This window comes from Pelobates fuscus, chromosome 4 (genome assembly GCF_036172605.1).
Source record: "Pelobates fuscus isolate aPelFus1 chromosome 4, aPelFus1.pri, whole genome shotgun sequence".
Lineage (NCBI taxonomy): Eukaryota > Metazoa > Chordata > Amphibia > Anura > Pelobatidae > Pelobates > Pelobates fuscus.
The window spans coordinates 21,524,810-21,544,178 of NC_086320.1; the positions used below are offsets into that span (position 1 = coordinate 21,524,810).

A 19,369-nucleotide genomic window follows, 5' to 3' on the forward strand; every position below is an offset into this window, starting at 1 on the left:
GTAATAAATATAACCTTGTGTATTTTACTGTCTTTTTACTGCCATGTGCTTAATGGAGTTTTGCATCTGTCCTTGGAGATAATTGGATTACTTCCCAATTATCTCCAGGATAGAAGACTCTGTGGAACTGGTTTTGGGCAGAAAAGCCATGCTTCATTTGGTCACAAAGGACTACGATCTATCTTTTGAACCACTGGACCAATTTGTATGATTCTGACCTATGTTTGTATTTGGAGTATGCTGATTCTGAAAATGTAAGTTTTATGTGAATGTGATGCATACTTTTAAAGTTATGAATAATGTGGAAAAACTGTATTTCTCTGCTTGTGATAATTACATTACCCATTTTGTAATGGCACCCCTTTATGCCCAGGGTGCCATTACAAAAGATGAGAGCGGATTAGTGGGGGATTAGCTCAAATGGTAGAGTGCTCGCTTAGCATGTGAGAGGTAGCGGGATCGATGCTTCTTCTTTTAAATGAAGGGTGCTTAGTTGAACTTTTTGTTTACCTGGATGTCATTGCCACAGCAGCATGTTGCAAAATGTTTAACTGCTTACCTGATTCTTCAAAAATGTCCTACTTTGACATTGAGTGAACTCACGAATTACCTTCGATAGCTCAGCTGGTAGAGCGGAGGACTGTAGTTGGTATATGATAGCAATCCTTAGGTCGCTGGTTCAATTCCGGCTCAAAGGACATTTGTTTTTCTCTCTTGTAGAGCAGAGGACTGTATGTTGCATGTCTGTATTTTATGTAATAAATGTAACCTTGTGTATTTTACTGTATTTTTACTGCCATGTGCTTAACGGAGTTTTGCATCTGTCCTTGGAGATAATTGGATTACTTCCCAATTATCTCCAGGATAGAAGACTCTGTGGAACTGGTTTTGGGCAGAAAAGCCATGCTTCATTTGGTCACAAAGGACTACGATCTATCTTTTGAACCACTGGACCAATTTGTATGATTCTGACCTATGTTTGTATTTGGAGTATGCTGATTCTGAAAATGTAAGTTTTATGTGAATGTGATGCATACTTTTAAAGTTATGAATAATGTGGAAAAACTGTATTTCTCTGCTTGTGATAATTACATTACCCATTTTGTAATGGCACCCCTTTATGCCCAGGGTGCCATTACAAAAGATGAGAGCGGAATAGTGGGGGATTAGCTCAAATGGTAGAGTGCTCGCTTAGCATGTGAGAGGTAGCGGGATCGATGCTTCTTCTTTTAAATGAAGGGTGCTTAGTTGAACTTTTTGTTTACCTGGATGTCATTGCCACAGCAGCATGTTGCAAAATGTTTAACTGCTTACCTGATTCTTCAAAAATGTCCTACTTTGACATTGAGTGAACTCACAAATTACCTTCGATAGCTCAGCTGGTAGAGCGGAGGACTGTAGTTGGTATATGATAGCAATCCTTAGGTCGCTGGTTCAATTCCGGCTCGAAGGACATTTGTTTTTCTCTCTTGTAGAGCAGAGGACTGTATGTTGCATGTCTGTATTTTATGTAATAAATGTAACCTTGTGTATTTTACTGTCTTTTTACTGCCATGTGCTTAACAGAGTTTTGCATCTGTCCTTGGAGATAATTGGATTACTTCCCAATTATCTCCAGGATAGAAGACTCTGTGGAACTGGTTTTGGGCAGAAAAGCCATGCTTCATTTGGTCACAAAGGACTACGATCTATCTTTTGAACCACTGGACCAATTTGTATGATTTTGACGTATGTTTGTATTTGGAGTATGCTGATTCTGAAAATTTAAGTTTTATGTGAATGTGATGCATACTTTTAAAGTTATGAATAATGTGGAAAAACTGTATTTCTCTGCTTGTGATAATTACATTACCCATTTTGTAATGGCACCCCTTTATGCCCAGGGTGCCATTACAAAAGATGAGAGCGGAATAGTGGGGGATTAGCTCAAATGGTAGAGTGCTCGCTTAGCATGTGAGAGGTAGCGGGATCGATGCTTCTTCTTTTAAATGAAGGGTGCTTAGTTGAACTTTTTGTTTACCTGGATGTCATTGCCACAGCAGCATGTTGCAAAATGTTTAACTGCTTACCTGATTCTTCAAAAATGTCCTACTTTGACATTGAGTGAACTCACAAATTACCTTCGATAGCTCAGCTGGTAGAGCGGAGGACTGTAGTTGGTATATGATAGCAATCCTTAGGTCGCTGGTTCAATTCCGGCTCGAAGGACATTTGTTTTTCTCTCTTGTAGAGCAGAGGACTGTATGTTGCATGTCTGTATTTTATGTAATAAATGTAACCTTGTGTATTTTACTGTCTTTTTACTGCCATGTGCTTAACAGAGTTTTGCATCTGTCCTTGGAGATAATTGGATTACTTCCCAATTATCTCCAGGATAGAAGACTCTGTGGAACTGGTTTTGGGCAGAAAAGCCATGCTTCATTTGGTCACAAAGGACTACGATCTATCTTTTGAACCACTGGACCAATTTGTATGATTCTGACCTATGTTTGTATTTGGAGTATGCTGATTCTGAAAATGTAAGTTTTATGTGAATGTGATGCATACTTTTAAAGTTATGAATAATGTGGAAAAACTGTATTTCTCTGCTTGTGATAATTACATTACCCATTTTGTAATGGCACCCCTTTATGCCCAGGGTGCCATTACAAACGATGAGAGTGGAAAAGTGGGGGATTAGCTCAAATGGTAGAGCGCTCGCTTAGCATGTGAGAGGTAGCAGGATCGATGCCCGCATTCTCCAGTGGCTGCTTCTTCTTTTAAATGAAGGGTGCTTAGACTGTATGTTGAATGTCTGTATTTTATGTAATAAATGTAACCTTGTGTATTTTACTGTCTTTTTACTGCCATGTGCTTAATGGAGTTTTGCATCTGTCCTTGGAGATAATTGGATTACTTCCCAATTATCTCCAGGATAGAAGACTCTGTGGAACTGGTTTTGGGCAGAAAAGCCATGCTTCATTTGGTCACAAAGGACTACGATCTATCTTTTGAACCACTGGACCAATTTGTATGATTCTGACCTATGTTTGTATTTGGAGTATGCTGATTCTGAAAATGTAAGTTTTATGTGAATGTGATGCATACTTTTAAAGTTAAGAATAATGTGGAAAAACTGTATTTCTCTGCTTGTGATAATTACATTACCCATTTTGTAATGGCACCCCTTTATGCCCAGGGTGCCATTACAAAAGATGAGTGCGGAAAAGTGGGGGATTAGCTCAAATGGTAGAGCGCTCGCTTAGCATGTGAGAGGTAGCGGGATCGATGCCCGCATTCTCCAGTGGCTTCTTCTTCTTTTAAATGAAGGGTGCTTAGACTGTATGTTGCATGTCTGTATTTTATGTAATAAATGTAACCTTGTGTATTTTACTGTCTTTTTACTGCCATGTGCTTAATGGAGTTTTGCATCTGTCCTTGGAGATAATTGGATTACTTCCCAATTATCTCCAGGATAGAAGACTCTGTGGAACTGGTTTTGGGCAGAAAAGCCATGCTTCATTTGGTCACAAAGGACTACGATCTATCTTTTGAACCACTGAACCAATTTGTATGATTCTGACCTATGTTTGTATTTGGAGTATGCTGATTCTGAAAATGTAAGTTTTATGTGAATGTGATGCATACTTTTAAAGTTATGAATAATGTGGAAAAACTGTATTTCTCTGCTTGTGATAATTACATTACCCATTTTGTAATGGCACCCCTTTATGCCCAGGGTGCCATTACAAAAGATGAGAGCGGAATAGTGGGGGATTAGCTCAAATGGTAGAGTGCTCGCTTAGCATGTGAGAGGTAGCGGGATCGATGCTTCTTCTTTTAAATGAAGGGTGCTTAGTTGAACTTTTTGTTTACCTGGATGTCATTGCCACAGCAGCATGTTGCAAAATGTTTAACTGCTTACCTGATTCTTCAAAAATGTCCTACTTTGACATTGAGTGAACTCACAAATTACCTTCGATAGCTCAGCTGGTAGAGCGGAGGACTGTAGTTGGTATATGATAGCAATCCTTAGGTCGCTGGTTCAATTCCGGCTCGAAGGACATTTGTTTTTCTCTCTTGTAGAGCAGAGGACTGTATGTTGCATGTCTGTATTTTATGTAATAAATGTAACCTTGTGTATTTTACTGTCTTTTTACTGCCATGTGCTTAACGGAGTTTTGCATCTGTCCTTGGAGATAATTGGATTACTTCCCAATTATCTCCAGGATAGAAGACTCTGTGGAACTGGTTTTGGGCAGAAAAGCCATGCTTCATTTGGTCACAAAGGACTACGATCTATCTTTTGAACCACTGGACCAATTTGTATGATTCTGACCTATGTTTGTATTTGGAGTATGCTGATTCTGAAAATGTAAGTTTTATGTGAATGTGATGCATACTTTTAAAGTTATGAATAATGTGGAAAAACTGTATTTCTCTGCTTGTGATAATTACATTACCCATTTTGTAATGGCACCCCTTTATGCCCAGGGTGCCATTACAAAAGATGAGAGCGGAATAGTGGGGGATTAGCTCAAATGGTAGAGCGCTCGCTTAGCATGTGAGAGGTAGCGGGATCGATGCCCGCATTCTCCAGTGGCTTCTTCTTCTTTTAAATGAAGGGTGCTTAGACTGTATGTTGCATGTCTGTATTTTATGTAATAAATGTAACCTTGTGTATTTTACTGTCTTTTTACTGCCATGTGCTTAATGGAGTTTTGCATCTGTCCTTGGAGATAATTGGATTACTTCTCAATTATCTCCAGGATAGAAGACTCTGTGGAACTGGTTTTGGGCAGAAAAGCCATGCTTCATTTGTTCACAAAGGACTACGATCTATCTTTTGAACCACTGGACCAATTTGTATTTGGAGTATGCTGATTCTGAAAATGTATGTTTTATGTGAATGTGATGCATACTTTTAAAGTTATGAATAATGTGGAAAAACTGTATTTCTCTGCTTGTGATAATTACATTACCCATTTTGTAATGGCACCCCTTTATGCCCAGGGTGCCATTACAAAAGATGAGAGCGGAATAGTGGGGGATTAGCTCAAATGGTAGAGTGCTCGCTTAGCATGTGAGAGGTAGCGGGATCGATGCTTCTTCTTTTAAATGAAGGGTGCTTAGTTGAACTTTTTGTTTACCTGGATGTCATTGCCACAGCAGCATGTTGCAAAATGTTTAACTGCTTACCTGATTCTTCAAAAATGTCCTACTTTGACATTGAGTGAACTCACGAATTACCTTCGATAGCTCAGCTGGTAGAGCGGAGGACTGTAGTTGGTATATGATAGCAATCCTTAGGTCGCTGGTTCAATTCCGGCTCGAAGGACATTTGCTTTTCTCTCTTGTAGAGCAGAGGACTGTATGTTGCATGTCTGTATTTTATGTAATAAATGTAACCTTGTGTATTTTACTGTCTTTTTACTGCCATGTGCTTAATGGAGTTTTGCATCTGTCCTTGGAGATAATTTGATTACTTCCCAATTATCTCCAGGATAGAAGACTCTGTGGAACTGGTTTTGGGCAGAAAAGCCATGCTTCATTTGGTCACAAAGGACTACGATCTATCTTTTGAACCACTGGACCAATTTGTATGATTCTGACCTATGTTTGTATTTGGAGTATGCTGATTCTGAAAATGTAAGTTTTATGTGAATGTGATGCATACTTTTAAAGTTAAGAATAATGTGGAAAAACTGTATTTCTCTGCTTGTGATAATTACATTACCCATTTTGTAATGGCACCCCTTTATGCCCAGGGTGCCATTACAAAAGATGAGTGCGGAAAAGTGGGGGATTAGCTCAAATGGTAGAGCGCTCGCTTAGCATGTGAGAGGTAGCGGGATCGATGCCCGCATTCTCCAGTGGCTTCTTCTTCTTTTAAATGAAGGGTGCTTAGACTGTATGTTGCATGTCTGTATTTTATGTAATAAATGTAACCTTGTGTATTTTACTGTCTTTTTACTGCCATGTGCTTAATGGAGTTTTGCATCTGTCCTTGGAGATAATTGGATTACTTCCCAATTATCTCCAGGATAGAAGACTCTGTGGAACTGGTTTTGGGCAGAAAAGCCATGCTTCATTTGGTCACAAAGGACTACGATCTATCTTTTGAACCACTGAACCAATTTGTATGATTCTGACCTATGTTTGTATTTGGAGTATGCTGATTCTGAAAATGTAAGTTTTATGTGAATGTGATGCATACTTTTAAAGTTATGAATAATGTGGAAAAACTGTATTTCTCTGCTTGTGATAATTACATTACCCATTTTGTAATGGCACCCCTTTATGCCCAGGGTGCCATTACAAAAGATGAGAGCGGAATAGTGGGGGATTAGCTCAAATGGTAGAGTGCTCGCTTAGCATGTGAGAGGTAGCGGGATCGATGCTTCTTCTTTTAAATGAAGGGTGCTTAGTTGAACTTTTTGTTTACCTGGATGTCATTGCCACAGCAGCATGTTGCAAAATGTTTAACTGCTTACCTGATTCTTCAAAAATGTCCTACTTTGACATTGAGTGAACTCACAAATTACCTTCGATAGCTCAGCTGGTAGAGCGGAGGACTGTAGTTGGTATATGATAGCAATCCTTAGGTCGCTGGTTCAATTCCGGCTCGAAGGACATTTGTTTTTCTCTCTTGTAGAGCAGAGGACTGTATGTTGCATGTCTGTATTTTATGTAATAAATGTAACCTTGTGTATTTTACTGTCTTTTTACTGCCATGTGCTTAACGGAGTTTTGCATCTGTCCTTGGAGATAATTGGATTACTTCCCAATTATCTCCAGGATAGAAGACTCTGTGGAACTGGTTTTGGGCAGAAAAGCCATGCTTCATTTGGTCACAAAGGACTACGATCTATCTTTTGAACCACTGGACCAATTTGTATGATTCTGACCTATGTTTGTATTTGGAGTATGCTGATTCTGAAAATGTAAGTTTTATGTGAATGTGATGCATACTTTTAAAGTTATGAATAATGTGGAAAAACTGTATTTCTCTGCTTGTGATAATTACATTACCCATTTTGTAATGGCACCCCTTTATGCCCAGGGTGCCATTACAAAAGATGAGAGCGGAATAGTGGGGGATTAGCTCAAATGGTAGAGTGCTCGCTTAGCATGTGAGAGGTTGCGGGATCGATGCTTCTTCTTTTAAATGAAGGGTGTTTAGTTGAACTTTTTGTTTACCTGGATGTCATTGCCACAGCCGCATGTTGCAAAATGTTTAACTGCTTACCTGATTCTTCAAAAATGTCCTACTTTGACATTGAGTGAACTCACGAATTACCTTCGATAGCTCAGCTGGTAGAGCGGAGGACTGTAGTTGGTATATGATAGCAATCCTTAGGTCGCTGGTTCAATTCCGGCTCGAAGGACATTTGCTTTTCTCTCTTGTAGAGCAGAGGACTGTATGTTGCATGTCTGTATTTTATGTAATAAAATTAACCTTGTGTATTTTACTGTCTTTTTACTGCCATGTGCTTAATGGAGTTTTGCATCTGTCCTTGGAGATAATTGGATTACTTCCCAATTATCTCCAGGATAGAAGACTCTGTGGAACTGGTTTTGGGCAGAAAAGCCATGCTTCATTTGGTCACAAAGGACTACGATCTATCTTTTGAACCACTGGACCAATTTGTATGATTTTGACGTATGTTTGTATTTGGAGTATGCTGATTCTGAAAATGTAAGTTTTATGTGAATGTGATGCATACTTTTAAAGTTATGAATAATGTGGAAAAACTGTATTTCTCTGCTTGTGATAATTACATTACCCATTTTGTAATGGCACCCCTTTATGCCCAGGGTGCTATTACAAAAGATGAGTGTGGAAAAGTGGGGGATTAGCTCAAATGGTAGAGCGCTCGCTTAGCATGTGAGAGGTAGCGGGATCGATGCCCGCATTCTCCAGTGGCTTCTTCTTCTTTTAAATGAAGGGTGCTTAGACTGTATGTTGCATGTCTGTATTTTATGTAATAAATGTAACCTTGTGTATTTTACTGTCTTTTTACTGCCATGTGCTTAATGGAGTTTTGCATCTGTCCTTGGAGATAATTGGATTACTTCTCAATTATCTCCAGGATAGAAGACTCTGTGGAACTGGTTTTGGGCAGAAAAGCCATGCTTCATTTGTTCACAAAGGACTACGATCTATCTTTTGAACCACTGGACCAATTTGTATTTGGAGTATGCTGATTCTGAAAATGTAAGTTTTATGTGAATGTGATGCATACTTTTAAAGTTATGAATAATGTGGAAAAACTGTATTTCTCTGCTTGTGATAATTACATTACCCATTTTGTAATGGCACCCCTTTATGCCCAGGGTGCCATTACAAAAGATGAGAGCGGAATAGTGGGGGATTAGCTCAAATGGTAGAGTGCTCGCTTAGCATGTGAGAGGTAGCGGGATCGATGCTTCTTCTTTTAAATGAAGGGTGCTTAGTTGAACTTTTTGTTTACCTGGATGTCATTGCCACAGCAGCATGTTGCAAAATGTTTAACTGCTTACCTGATTCTTCAAAAATGTCCTACTTTGACATTGAGTGAACTCACGAATTACCTTCGATAGCTCAGCTGGTAGAGCGGAGGACTGTAGTTGGTATATGATAGCAATCCTTAGGTCGCTGGTTCAATTCCGGCTCGAAGGACATTTGCTTTTCTCTCTTGTAGAGCAGAGGACTGTATGTTGCATGTCTGTATTTTATGTAATAAATGTAACCTTGTGTATTTTACTGTCTTTTTACTGCCATGTGCTTAATGGAGTTTTGCATCTGTCCTTGGAGATAATTGGATTACTTCCCAATTATCTCCAGGATAGAAGACTCTGTGGAACTGGTTTTGGGCAGAAAAGCCATGCTTCATTTGGTCACAAAGGACTACGATCTATCTTTTGAACCACTGGACCAATTTGTATGATTCTGACCTATGTTTGTATTTGGAGTATGCTGATTCTGAAAATGTAAGTTTTATGTGAATGTGATGCATACTTTTAAAGTTAAGAATAATGTGGAAAAACTGTATTTCTCTGCTTGTGATAATTACATTACCCATTTTGTAATGGCACCCCTTTATGCCCAGGGTGCCATTACAAAAGATGAGTGCGGAAAAGTGGGGGATTAGCTCAAATGGTAGAGCGCTCGCTTAGCATGTGAGAGGTAGCGGGATCGATGCCCGCATTCTCCAGTGGCTTCTTCTTCTTTTAAATGAAGGGTGCTTAGACTGTATGTTGCATGTCTGTATTTTATGTAATAAATGTAACCTTGTGTATTTTACTGTCTTTTTACTGCCATGTGCTTAATGGAGTTTTGCATCTGTCCTTGGAGATAATTGGATTACTTCCCAATTATCTCCAGGATAGAAGACTCTGTGGAACTGGTTTTGGGCAGAAAAGCCATGCTTCATTTGGTCACAAAGGACTACGATCTATCTTTTGAACCACTGAACCAATTTGTATGATTCTGACCTATGTTTGTATTTGGAGTATGCTGATTCTGAAAATGTAAGTTTTATGTGAATGTGATGCATACTTTTAAAGTTATGAATAATGTGGAAAAACTGTATTTCTCTGCTTGTGATAATTACATTACCCATTTTGTAATGGCACCCCTTTATGCCCAGGGTGCCATTACAAAAGATGAGAGCGGAATAGTGGGGGATTAGCTCAAATGGTAGAGTGCTCGCTTAGCATGTGAGAGGTAGCGGGATCGATGCTTCTTCTTTTAAATGAAGGGTGCTTAGTTGAACTTTTTGTTTACCTGGATGTCATTGCCACAGCAGCATGTTGCAAAATGTTTAACTGCTTACCTGATTCTTCAAAAATGTCCTACTTTGACATTGAGTGAACTCACAAATTACCTTCGATAGCTCAACTGGTAGAGCGGAGGACTGTAGTTGGTATATGATAGCAATCCTTAGGTCGCTGGTTCAATTCCGGCTCGAAGGACATTTGTTTTTCTCTCTTGTAGAGCAGAGGACTGTATGTTGCATGTCTGTATTTTATGTAATAAATGTAACCTTGTGTATTTTACTGTCTTTTTACTGCCATGTGCTTAACGGAGTTTTGCATCTGTCCTTGGAGATAATTGGATTACTTCCCAATTATCTCCAGGATAGAAGACTCTGTGGAACTGGTTTTGGGCAGAAAAGCCATGCTTCATTTGGTCACAAAGGACTACGATCTATCTTTTGAACCACTGGACCAATTTGTATGATTCTGACCTATGTTTGTATTTGGAGTATGCTGATTCTGAAAATGTAAGTTTTATGTGAATGTGATGCATACTTTTAAAGTTATGAATAATGTGGAAAAACTGTATTTCTCTGCTTGTGATAATTACATTACCCATTTTGTAATGGCACCCCTTTATGCCCAGGGTGCCATTACAAAAGATGAGAGCGGAATAGTGGGGGATTAGCTCAAATGGTAGAGTGCTCGCTTAGCATGTGAGAGGTAGCGGGATCGATGCTTCTTCTTTTAAATGAAGGGTGTTTAGTTGAACTTTTTGTTTACCTGGATGTCATTGCCACAGCCGCATGTTGCAAAATGTTTAACTGCTTACCTGATTCTTCAAAAATGTCCTACTTTGACATTGAGTGAACTCACGAATTACCTTCGATAGCTCAGCTGGTAGAGCGGAGGACTGTAGTTGGTATATGATAGCAATCCTTAGGTCGCTGGTTCAATTCCGGCTCGAAGGACATTTGCTTTTCTCTCTTGTAGAGCAGAGGACTGTATGTTGCATGTCTGTATTTTATGTAATAAAATTAACCTTGTGTATTTTACTGTCTTTTTACTGCCATGTGCTTAATGGAGTTTTGCATCTGTCCTTGGAGATAATTGGATTACTTCCCAATTATCTCCAGGATAGAAGACTCTGTGGAACTGGTTTTGGGCAGAAAAGCCATGCTTCATTTGGTCACAAAGGACTACGATCTATCTTTTGAACCACTGGACCAATTTGTATGATTTTGACGTATGTTTGTATTTGGAGTATGCTGATTCTGAAAATGTAAGTTTTATGTGAATGTGATGCATACTTTTAAAGTTATGAATAATGTGGAAAAACTGTATTTCTCTGCTTGTGATAATTACATTACCCATTTTGTAATGGCACCCCTTTATGCCCAGGGTGCCATTACAAAAGATGAGAGCGGAATAGTGGGGGATTAGCTCAAATGGTAGAGTGCTCGCTTAGCATGTGAGAGGTAGCGGGATCGATGCTTTTTCTTTTAAATGAAGGGTGCTTAGTTGAACTTTTTGTTTACCTGGATGTCATTGCCACAGCAGCATGTTGCAAAATGTTTAACTGCTTACCTGATTCTTCAAAAATGTCCTACTTTGACATTGAGTGAACTCACGAATTACCTTCGATAGCTCAGCTGGTAGAGCGGAGGACTGTAGTTGGTATATGATAGCAATCCTTAGGTCGCTGGTTCAATTCCGGCTCGAAGGACATTTGCTTTTCTCTCTTGTAGAGCAGAGGACTGTATGTTGCATGTCTGTATTTTATGTAATAAATGTAACCTTGTGTATTTTACTGTCTTTTTACTGCCATGTGCTTAATGGAGTTTTGCATCTGTCCTTGGAGATAATTTGATTACTTCCCAATTATCTCCAGGATAGAAGACTCTGTGGAACTGGTTTTGGGCAGAAAAGCCATGCTTCATTTGGTCACAAAGGACTACGATCTATCTTTTGAACCACTGGACCAATTTGTATGATTCTGACCTATGTTTGTATTTGGAGTATGCTGATTCTGAAAATGTAAGTTTTATGTGAATGTGATGCATACTTTTAAAGTTATGAATAATGTGGAAAAACTGTATTTCTCTGCTTGTGATAATTACATTACCCATTTTGTAATGGCACCCCTTTATGCCCAGGGTGCCATTACAAAAGATGAGAGCGGAATAGTGGGGGATTAGCTCAAATGGTAGAGTGCTCGCTTAGCATGTGAGAGGTAGCGGGATCGATGCTTCTTCTTTTAAATGAAGGGTGTTTAGTTGAACTTTTTGTTTACCTGGATGTCATTGCCACAGCCGCATGTTGCAAAATGTTTAACTGCTTACCTGATTCTTCAAAAATGTCCTACTTTGACATTGAGTGAACTCACGAATTACCTTCGATAGCTCAGCTGGTAGAGCGGAGGACTGTAGTTGGTATATGATAGCAATCCTTAGGTCGCTGGTTCAATTCCGGCTCGAAGGACATTTGCTTTTCTCTCTTGTAGAGCAGAGGACTGTATGTTGCATGTCTGTATTTTATGTAATAAAATTAACCTTGTGTATTTTACTGTCTTTTTACTGCCATGTGCTTAATGGAGTTTTGCATCTGTCCTTGGAGATAATTGGATTACTTCCCAATTATCTCCAGGATAGAAGACTCTGTGGAACTGGTTTTGGGCAGAAAAGCCATGCTTCATTTGGTCACAAAGGACTACGATCTATCTTTTGAACCACTGGACCAATTTGTATGATTTTGACGTATGTTTGTATTTGGAGTATGCTGATTCTGAAAATGTAAGTTTTATGTGAATGTGATGCATACTTTTAAAGTTATGAATAATGTGGAAAAACTGTATTTCTCTGCTTGTGATAATTACATTACCCATTTTGTAATGGCACCCCTTTATGCCCAGGGTGCCATTACAAAAGATGAGAGCGGAATAGTGGGGGATTAGCTCAAATGGTAGAGTGCTCGCTTAGCATGTGAGAGGTAGCGGGATCGATGCTTTTTCTTTTAAATGAAGGGTGCTTAGTTGAACTTTTTGTTTACCTGGATGTCATTGCCACAGCAGCATGTTGCAAAATGTTTAACTGCTTACCTGATTCTTCAAAAATGTCCTACTTTGACATTGAGTGAACTCACGAATTACCTTCGATAGCTCAGCTGGTAGAGCGGAGGACTGTAGTTGGTATATGATAGCAATCCTTAGGTCGCTGGTTCAATTCCGGCTCGAAGGACATTTGCTTTTCTCTCTTGTAGAGCAGAGGACTGTATGTTGCATGTCTGTATTTTATGTAATAAATGTAACCTTGTGTATTTTACTGTCTTTTTACTGCCATGTGCTTAATGGAGTTTTGCATCTGTCCTTGGAGATAATTTGATTACTTCCCAATTATCTCCAGGATAGAAGACTCTGTGGAACTGGTTTTGGGCAGAAAAGCCATGCTTCATTTGGTCACAAAGGACTACGATCTATCTTTTGAACCACTGGACCAATTTGTATGATTCTGACCTATGTTTGTATTTGGAGTATGCTGATTCTGAAAATGTAAGTTTTATGTGAATGTGATGCATACTTTTAAAGTTATGAATAATGTGGAAAAACTGTATTTCTCTGCTTGTGATAATTACATTACCCATTTTGTAATGGCACCCCTTTATGCCCAGGGTGCCATTACAAAAGATGAGTGCGGAAAAGTGGGGGATTAGCTCAAATGGTAGAGCGCTCGCTTAGCATGTGAGAGGTAGCGGGATCGATGCCCGCATTCTCCAGTGGCTTCTTTTTCTTTTAAATGAAGGGTGCTTAGACTGTATGTTGCATGTCTGTATTTTATGTAATAAATGTAACCTTGTGTATTTTACTGTCTTTTTACTGCCATGTGCTTAATGGAGTTTTGCATCTGTCCTTGGAGATAATTGGATTACTTCTCAATTATCTCCAGGATAGAAGACTCTGTGGAACTGGTTTTGGGCAGAAAAGCCATGCTTCATTTGTTCACAAAGGACTACGATCTATCTTTTGAACCACTGGACCAATTTGTATTTGGAGTATGCTGATTCTGAAAATGTAAGTTTTATGTGAATGTGATGCATACTTTTAAAGTTATGAATAATGTGGAAAAACTGTATTTCTCTGCTTGTGATAATTACATTACCCATTTTGTAATGGCACCCCTTTATGCCCAGGGTGCCATTACAAAAGATGAGAGCGGAATAGTGGGGGATTAGCTCAAATGGTAGAGTGCTCGCTTAGCATGTGAGAGGTAGCGGGATCGATGCCCGCATTCTCCAGTGGCTTCTTCTTCTTTTAAATGAAGGGTGCTTAGACTGTATGTTGCATGTCTGTATTTTATGTAATAAATGTAACCTTGTGTATTTTACTGTCTTTTTACTGCCATGTGCTTAATGGAGTTTTGCATCTGTCCTTGGAGATAATTGGATTACTTCCCAATTATCTCCAGGATAGAAGACTCTGTGGAACTGGTTTTGGGCAGAAAAGCCATGCTTCATTTGTTCACAAAGGACTACGATCTATCTTTTGAACCACTGGACCAATTTGTATTTGGAGTATGCTGATTCTGAAAATGTAAGTTTTATGTGAATGTGATGCATACTTTTAAAGTTATGAATAATGTGGAAAAACTGTATTTCTCTGCTTGTGATAATTACATTACCCATTTTGTAATGGCACCCCTTTATGCCCAGGGTGCCATTACAAAAGATGAGAGCGGAATAGTGGGGGATTAGCTCAAATGGTAGAGTGCTCGCTTAGCATGTGAGAGGTAGCGGGATCGATGCTTTTTCTTTTAAATGAAGGGTGCTTAGTTGAACTTTTTGTTTACCTGGATGTCATTGCCACAGCAGCATGTTGCAAAATGTTTAACTGCTTACCTGATTCTTCAAAAATGTCCTACTTTGACATTGAGTGAACTCACGAATTACCTTCGATAGCTCAGCTGGTAGAGCGGAGGACTGTAGTTGGTATATGATAGCAATCCTTAGGTCGCTGGTTCAATTCCGGCTCGAAGGACATTTGCTTTTCTCTCTTGTAGAGCAGAGGACTGTATGTTGCATGTCTGTATTTTATGTAATAAATGTAACCTTGTGTATTTTACTGTCTTTTTACTGCCATGTGCTTAATGGAGTTTTGCATCTGTCCTTGGAGATAATTTGATTACTTCCCAATTATCTCCAGGATAGAAGACTCTGTGGAACTGGTTTTGGGCAGAAAAGCCATGCTTCATTTGGTCACAAAGGACTACGATCTATCTTTTGAACCACTGGACCAATTTGTATGATTCTGACCTATGTTTGTATTTGGAGTATGCTGATTCTGAAAATGTAAGTTTTATGTGAATGTGATGCATACTTTTAAAGTTATGAATAATGTGGAAAAACTGTATTTCTCTGCTTGTGATAATTACATTACCCATTTTGTAATGGCACCCCTTTATGCCCAGGGTGCCATTACAAAAGATGAGTGCGGAAAAGTGGGGGATTAGCTCAAATGGTAGAGCGCTCGCTTAGCATGTGAGAGGTAGCGGGATCGATGCCCGCATTCTCCAGTGGCTTCTTTTTCTTTTAAATGAAGGGTGCTTAGACTGTATGTTGCATGTCTGTATTTTATGTAATAAATGTAACCTTGTGTATTTTACTGTCTTTTTACTGCCATGTGCTTAATGGAGTTTTGCATCTGTCCTTGGAGATAATTGGATTACTTCTCAATTATCTCCAGGATAGAAGACTCTGTGGAACTGGTTTTGGGCAGAAAAGCCATGCTTCATTTGTTCACAAAGGACTACGATCTATCTTTTGAACCACTGGACCAATTTGTATTTGGAGTATGCTGATTCTGAAAATGTAAGTTTTATGTGAATGTGATGCATACTTTTAAAGTTATGAATAATGTGGAAAAACTGTATTTCTCTGCTTGTGATAATTACATTACCCATTTTGTAATGGCACCCCTTTATGCCCAGGGTGCCATTACAAAAGATGAGAGCGGAATAGTGGGGGATTAGCTCAAATGGTAGAGTGCTCGCTTAGCATGTGAGAGGTAGCGGGATCGATGCCCGCATTCTCCAGTGGCTTCTTCTTCTTTTAAATGAAGGGTGCTTAGACTGTATGTTGCATGTCTGTATTTTATGTAATAAATGTAACCTTGTGTATTTTACTGTCTTTTTACTGCCATGTGCTTAATGGAGTTTTGCATCTGTCCTTGGAGATAATTGGATTACTTCCCAATTATCTCCAGGATAGAAGACTCTGTGGAACTGGTTTTGGGCAGAAAAGCCATGCTTCATTTGTTCACAAAGGACTACGATCTATCTTTTGAACCACTGGACCAATTTGTATTTGGAGTATGCTGATTCTGAAAATGTAAGTTTTATGTGAATGTGATGCATACTTTTAAAGTTATGAATAATGTGGAAAAACTGTATTTCTCTGCTTGTGATAATTACATTACCCATTTTGTAATGGCACCCCTTTATGCCCAGGGTGCCATTACAAAAGATGAGAGCGGAATAGTGGGGGATTAGCTCAAATGGTAGAGTGCTCGCTTAGCATGTGAGAGGTAGCGGGATCGATGCTTCTTCTTTTAAATGAAGGGTGCTTAGTTGAACTTTTTGTTTACCTGGATGTCATTGCCACAGCAGCATGTTGCAAAATGTTTAACTGCTTACCTGATTCTTCAAAAATGTCCTACTTTGACATTGAGTGAACTCACGAATTACCTTCGATAGCTCAGCTGGTAGAGCTGAGGACTGTAGTTGGTATATGATAGCAATCCTTAGGTCGCTGGTTCAATTCCGGCTCGAAGGACATGTGTTTTTCTCTCTTGTAGAGCAGAGGACTGTATGTTGCATGTCGGTATTTTATGTAATAAATGTAACCTTGTGTATTTTACTGTCTTTTTACTGCCATGTGCTTAATGGAGTTTTGCATCTGTCCTTGGAGATAATTGGATTACTTCCCAATTATCTCCAGGATAGAAGACTCTGTGGAACTGGTTTTGGGCAGAAAAGCCATGCTTCATTTGGTCACAAAGGACTACGATCTATCTTTTGAACCACTGGACCAATTTGTATGATTTTGACGTATGTTTGTATTTGGAGTATGCTGATTCTGAAAATGTAAGTTTTATGTGAATGTGATGCATACTTTTAAAGTTATGAATAATGTGGAAAAACTGTATTTCTCTGCTTGTGATAATTACATTACCCATTTTGTAATGGCACCCCTTTATGCCCAAGTGCCATTACAAAAGATGAGAGCGGAAAAGTGGGGGATTAGCTCAAATGGTAGAGCGCTCGCTTAGCATGTGAGAGGTAGCGGGATCGATGCCCGCATTCTCCAGTGGCTTCTTCTTCTTTTAAATGAAGGGTGCTTAGACTGTATGTTGCATGTCTGTATTTTATGTAATAAATGTAACCTTGTGTATTTTACTGTCTTTTTACTGCCATGTGCTTAATGGAGTTTTGCATCTGTCCTTGGAGATAATTGGATTACTTCCCAATTATCTCCAGGATAGAAGACTCTGTGGAACTGGTTTTGGGCAGAAAAGCCATGCTTCATTTGTTCACAAAGGACTACGATCTATCTTTTGAACCACTGGACCAATTTGTATTTGGAGTATGCTGATTCTGAAAATGTAAGTTTTATGTGAATGTGATGCATACTTTTAAAGTTATGAATAATGTGGAAAAACTGTATTTCTCTGCTTGTGATAATTACATTACCCATTTTGTAATGGCACCCCTTTATGCCCAGGGTGCCATTACAAAAGATGAGAGCGGAATAGTGGGGGATTAGCTCAAATGGTAGAGTGCTCGCTTAGCATGTGAGAGGTAGCGGGATCGATGCTTCTTCTTTTAAATGAAGGGTGCTTAGTTGAACTTTTTGTTTACCTGGATGTCATTGCCACAGCAGCATGTTGCAAAATGTTTAACTGCTTACCTGATTCTTCAAAAATGTCCTACTTTGACATTGAGTGAACTCACGAATTACCTTCGATAGCTCAGCTGGTAGAGCGGAGGACTGTAGTTGGTATATGATAGCAATCCTTAGGTCGCTGGTTCAATTCCGGCTCGAAGGACATTTGCTTTTCTCTCTTGTAGAGCAGAGGACTGTATGTTGCATGTCTGTATTTTATGTAATAAATGTAACCTTGTGTATTTTACTGTCTTTTTACTGCCATGTGCTTAATGGAGTTTTGCATCTGTCCTTGGAGATAATTGGATTACTTCCCAATTATCTCCAGGATAGAAGACTCTGTGGAACTGGTTTTGGGCAGAAAAGCCATGCTTCATTTGGTCACAAAGGACTACGACCTATCTTTTGAACCACTGGACCAATTTGTATGATTCTGACCTATGTTTGTATTTGGAGTATGCTGATTCTGAAAATGTAAGTTTTATGTGAATGTGATGCATACTTTTAAAGTTATGAATAATGTGGAAAAACTGTATTTCTCTGCTTGTGATAATTACATTACCCATTTTGTAATGGCACCCCTTTATGCCCAGGGTGCCATTACAAAAGATGAGTGCGGAAAAGTGGGGGATTAGCTCAAATGGTAGAGCGCTCGCTTAGCATGTGAGAGGTAGCGGGATCGATGCCCGCATTCTCCAGTGGCTTCTTCTTCTTTTAAATGAAGGGTGCTTAGACTGTATGTTGCATGTCTGTATTTTATGTAATAAATGTAACCTTGTGTATTTTAGTGTCTTTTTACTGCCATGTGCTTAATGGAGTTTTGCATCTGTCCTTGGAGATAATTGGATTACTTCCCAATTATCTCCAGGATAGAAGACTCTGTGGAACTGGTTTTGGGCAGAAAAGCCATGCTTCATTTGTGTCAGGATCGGGACAGGGATCCAACACGCAGAGTACAAAGAGTGGAATAGTACGTATACCGGGCCTTAGAATGGCCGGACTAACGTACCGAGAGTAATAGAGAATAGTCAGAGACAAGCCGAGGTCGAGGGAACGAGAAGACAGATAAGCGAGGGACAAGCCGGGTCAAGGGATAACAGAGAAGCAGGAAAGTACAACAAGCCGAGTCAAAACCAAATAGAGCAAACGAGAATACCAGAGCACTGAGTGACTAGACAAGCTAGAACCACGACAGGGCAATGAGCTGAAGGGAGAAGTAAGCTTAAATACGCTGGCTCCGGATGGTAAGCACGCCTCTGACAAGTACCGATTGGATATCGGACACTTGAGTGGCAGGTCGCTCGTGATAGCGTCAAGACGTCACGTATTGAGCGTCCTGCTAGAAAAGGACGTGGATTCCTCGCGGCCGGTGTTTAAGTGACTGGATGAACCGCGAGGAACGGAGGGAGCAGCTCGCCTGGACGGATAAACCACCAAGTCTCTACCTCCCTTAGAGGTAGAGACCTCAGGTACCCTGACAGTACCCCCCCTCTCAGATACGCCCACCGGGCGGAAGGAACCGGGGCGAGATGGGAAGCGGAGGTGAAATGCTCTGCGAAGGCGAGAAGCATGAACGTCCTCCTGAGGTACCCAACTCCTCTCCTCAGGACCATATCCCCTCCAGTTGACCAGATATTGCAATTTTCCCCTCGAAATTCTGGAATCAATGATGGAGCTGACCTCGTACTCCTCCCGACCCTCCACCTGAACAGGACGA

The 19,369-nt window shown here is 39.7% G+C and overlaps 13 non-coding genes across 13 annotated transcripts; all 13 read left to right on the forward strand.

Annotated features, from left to right (window-relative positions):
• The first annotated feature begins 1,364 nt into the window (after positions 1-1,364).
• TRNAY-GUA (transfer RNA tyrosine (anticodon GUA)) lies at positions 1,365-1,453 on the forward strand. The gene is given in 2 exon segments: positions 1,365-1,401; positions 1,418-1,453. It is a non-coding gene; the product is annotated as a tRNA-Tyr (tRNA).
• A 666-nt stretch (positions 1,454-2,119) lies between these two features.
• On the forward strand, positions 2,120-2,208 carry TRNAY-GUA (transfer RNA tyrosine (anticodon GUA)). Its single transcript is given in 2 exon segments — positions 2,120-2,156; positions 2,173-2,208. It is a non-coding gene; the product is annotated as a tRNA-Tyr (tRNA).
• A 1,746-nt stretch (positions 2,209-3,954) lies between these two features.
• On the forward strand, positions 3,955-4,043 carry TRNAY-GUA (transfer RNA tyrosine (anticodon GUA)). Its single transcript is given in 2 exon segments — positions 3,955-3,991; positions 4,008-4,043. It is a non-coding gene; the product is annotated as a tRNA-Tyr (tRNA).
• A 1,185-nt stretch (positions 4,044-5,228) lies between these two features.
• TRNAY-GUA (transfer RNA tyrosine (anticodon GUA)) lies at positions 5,229-5,317 on the forward strand. The gene is given in 2 exon segments: positions 5,229-5,265; positions 5,282-5,317. It is a non-coding gene; the product is annotated as a tRNA-Tyr (tRNA).
• A 1,206-nt stretch (positions 5,318-6,523) lies between these two features.
• TRNAY-GUA (transfer RNA tyrosine (anticodon GUA)) lies at positions 6,524-6,612 on the forward strand. The gene is given in 2 exon segments: positions 6,524-6,560; positions 6,577-6,612. It is a non-coding gene; the product is annotated as a tRNA-Tyr (tRNA).
• A 666-nt stretch (positions 6,613-7,278) lies between these two features.
• On the forward strand, positions 7,279-7,367 carry TRNAY-GUA (transfer RNA tyrosine (anticodon GUA)). Its single transcript is given in 2 exon segments — positions 7,279-7,315; positions 7,332-7,367. It is a non-coding gene; the product is annotated as a tRNA-Tyr (tRNA).
• A 1,185-nt stretch (positions 7,368-8,552) lies between these two features.
• TRNAY-GUA (transfer RNA tyrosine (anticodon GUA)) lies at positions 8,553-8,641 on the forward strand. Its single transcript is given in 2 exon segments — positions 8,553-8,589; positions 8,606-8,641. It is a non-coding gene; the product is annotated as a tRNA-Tyr (tRNA).
• A 1,961-nt stretch (positions 8,642-10,602) lies between these two features.
• Positions 10,603-10,691, forward strand: TRNAY-GUA (transfer RNA tyrosine (anticodon GUA)). The gene is given in 2 exon segments: positions 10,603-10,639; positions 10,656-10,691. It is a non-coding gene; the product is annotated as a tRNA-Tyr (tRNA).
• A 666-nt stretch (positions 10,692-11,357) lies between these two features.
• Positions 11,358-11,446, forward strand: TRNAY-GUA (transfer RNA tyrosine (anticodon GUA)). Its single transcript is given in 2 exon segments — positions 11,358-11,394; positions 11,411-11,446. It is a non-coding gene; the product is annotated as a tRNA-Tyr (tRNA).
• A 666-nt stretch (positions 11,447-12,112) lies between these two features.
• TRNAY-GUA (transfer RNA tyrosine (anticodon GUA)) lies at positions 12,113-12,201 on the forward strand. Its single transcript is given in 2 exon segments — positions 12,113-12,149; positions 12,166-12,201. It is a non-coding gene; the product is annotated as a tRNA-Tyr (tRNA).
• A 666-nt stretch (positions 12,202-12,867) lies between these two features.
• TRNAY-GUA (transfer RNA tyrosine (anticodon GUA)) lies at positions 12,868-12,956 on the forward strand. The gene is given in 2 exon segments: positions 12,868-12,904; positions 12,921-12,956. It is a non-coding gene; the product is annotated as a tRNA-Tyr (tRNA).
• A 1,704-nt stretch (positions 12,957-14,660) lies between these two features.
• TRNAY-GUA (transfer RNA tyrosine (anticodon GUA)) lies at positions 14,661-14,749 on the forward strand. The gene is given in 2 exon segments: positions 14,661-14,697; positions 14,714-14,749. It is a non-coding gene; the product is annotated as a tRNA-Tyr (tRNA).
• Positions 14,750-17,726: 2,977 nt separating this feature from the next.
• On the forward strand, positions 17,727-17,815 carry TRNAY-GUA (transfer RNA tyrosine (anticodon GUA)). The gene is given in 2 exon segments: positions 17,727-17,763; positions 17,780-17,815. It is a non-coding gene; the product is annotated as a tRNA-Tyr (tRNA).
• The last annotated feature ends 1,554 nt before the right edge of the window (positions 17,816-19,369 follow it).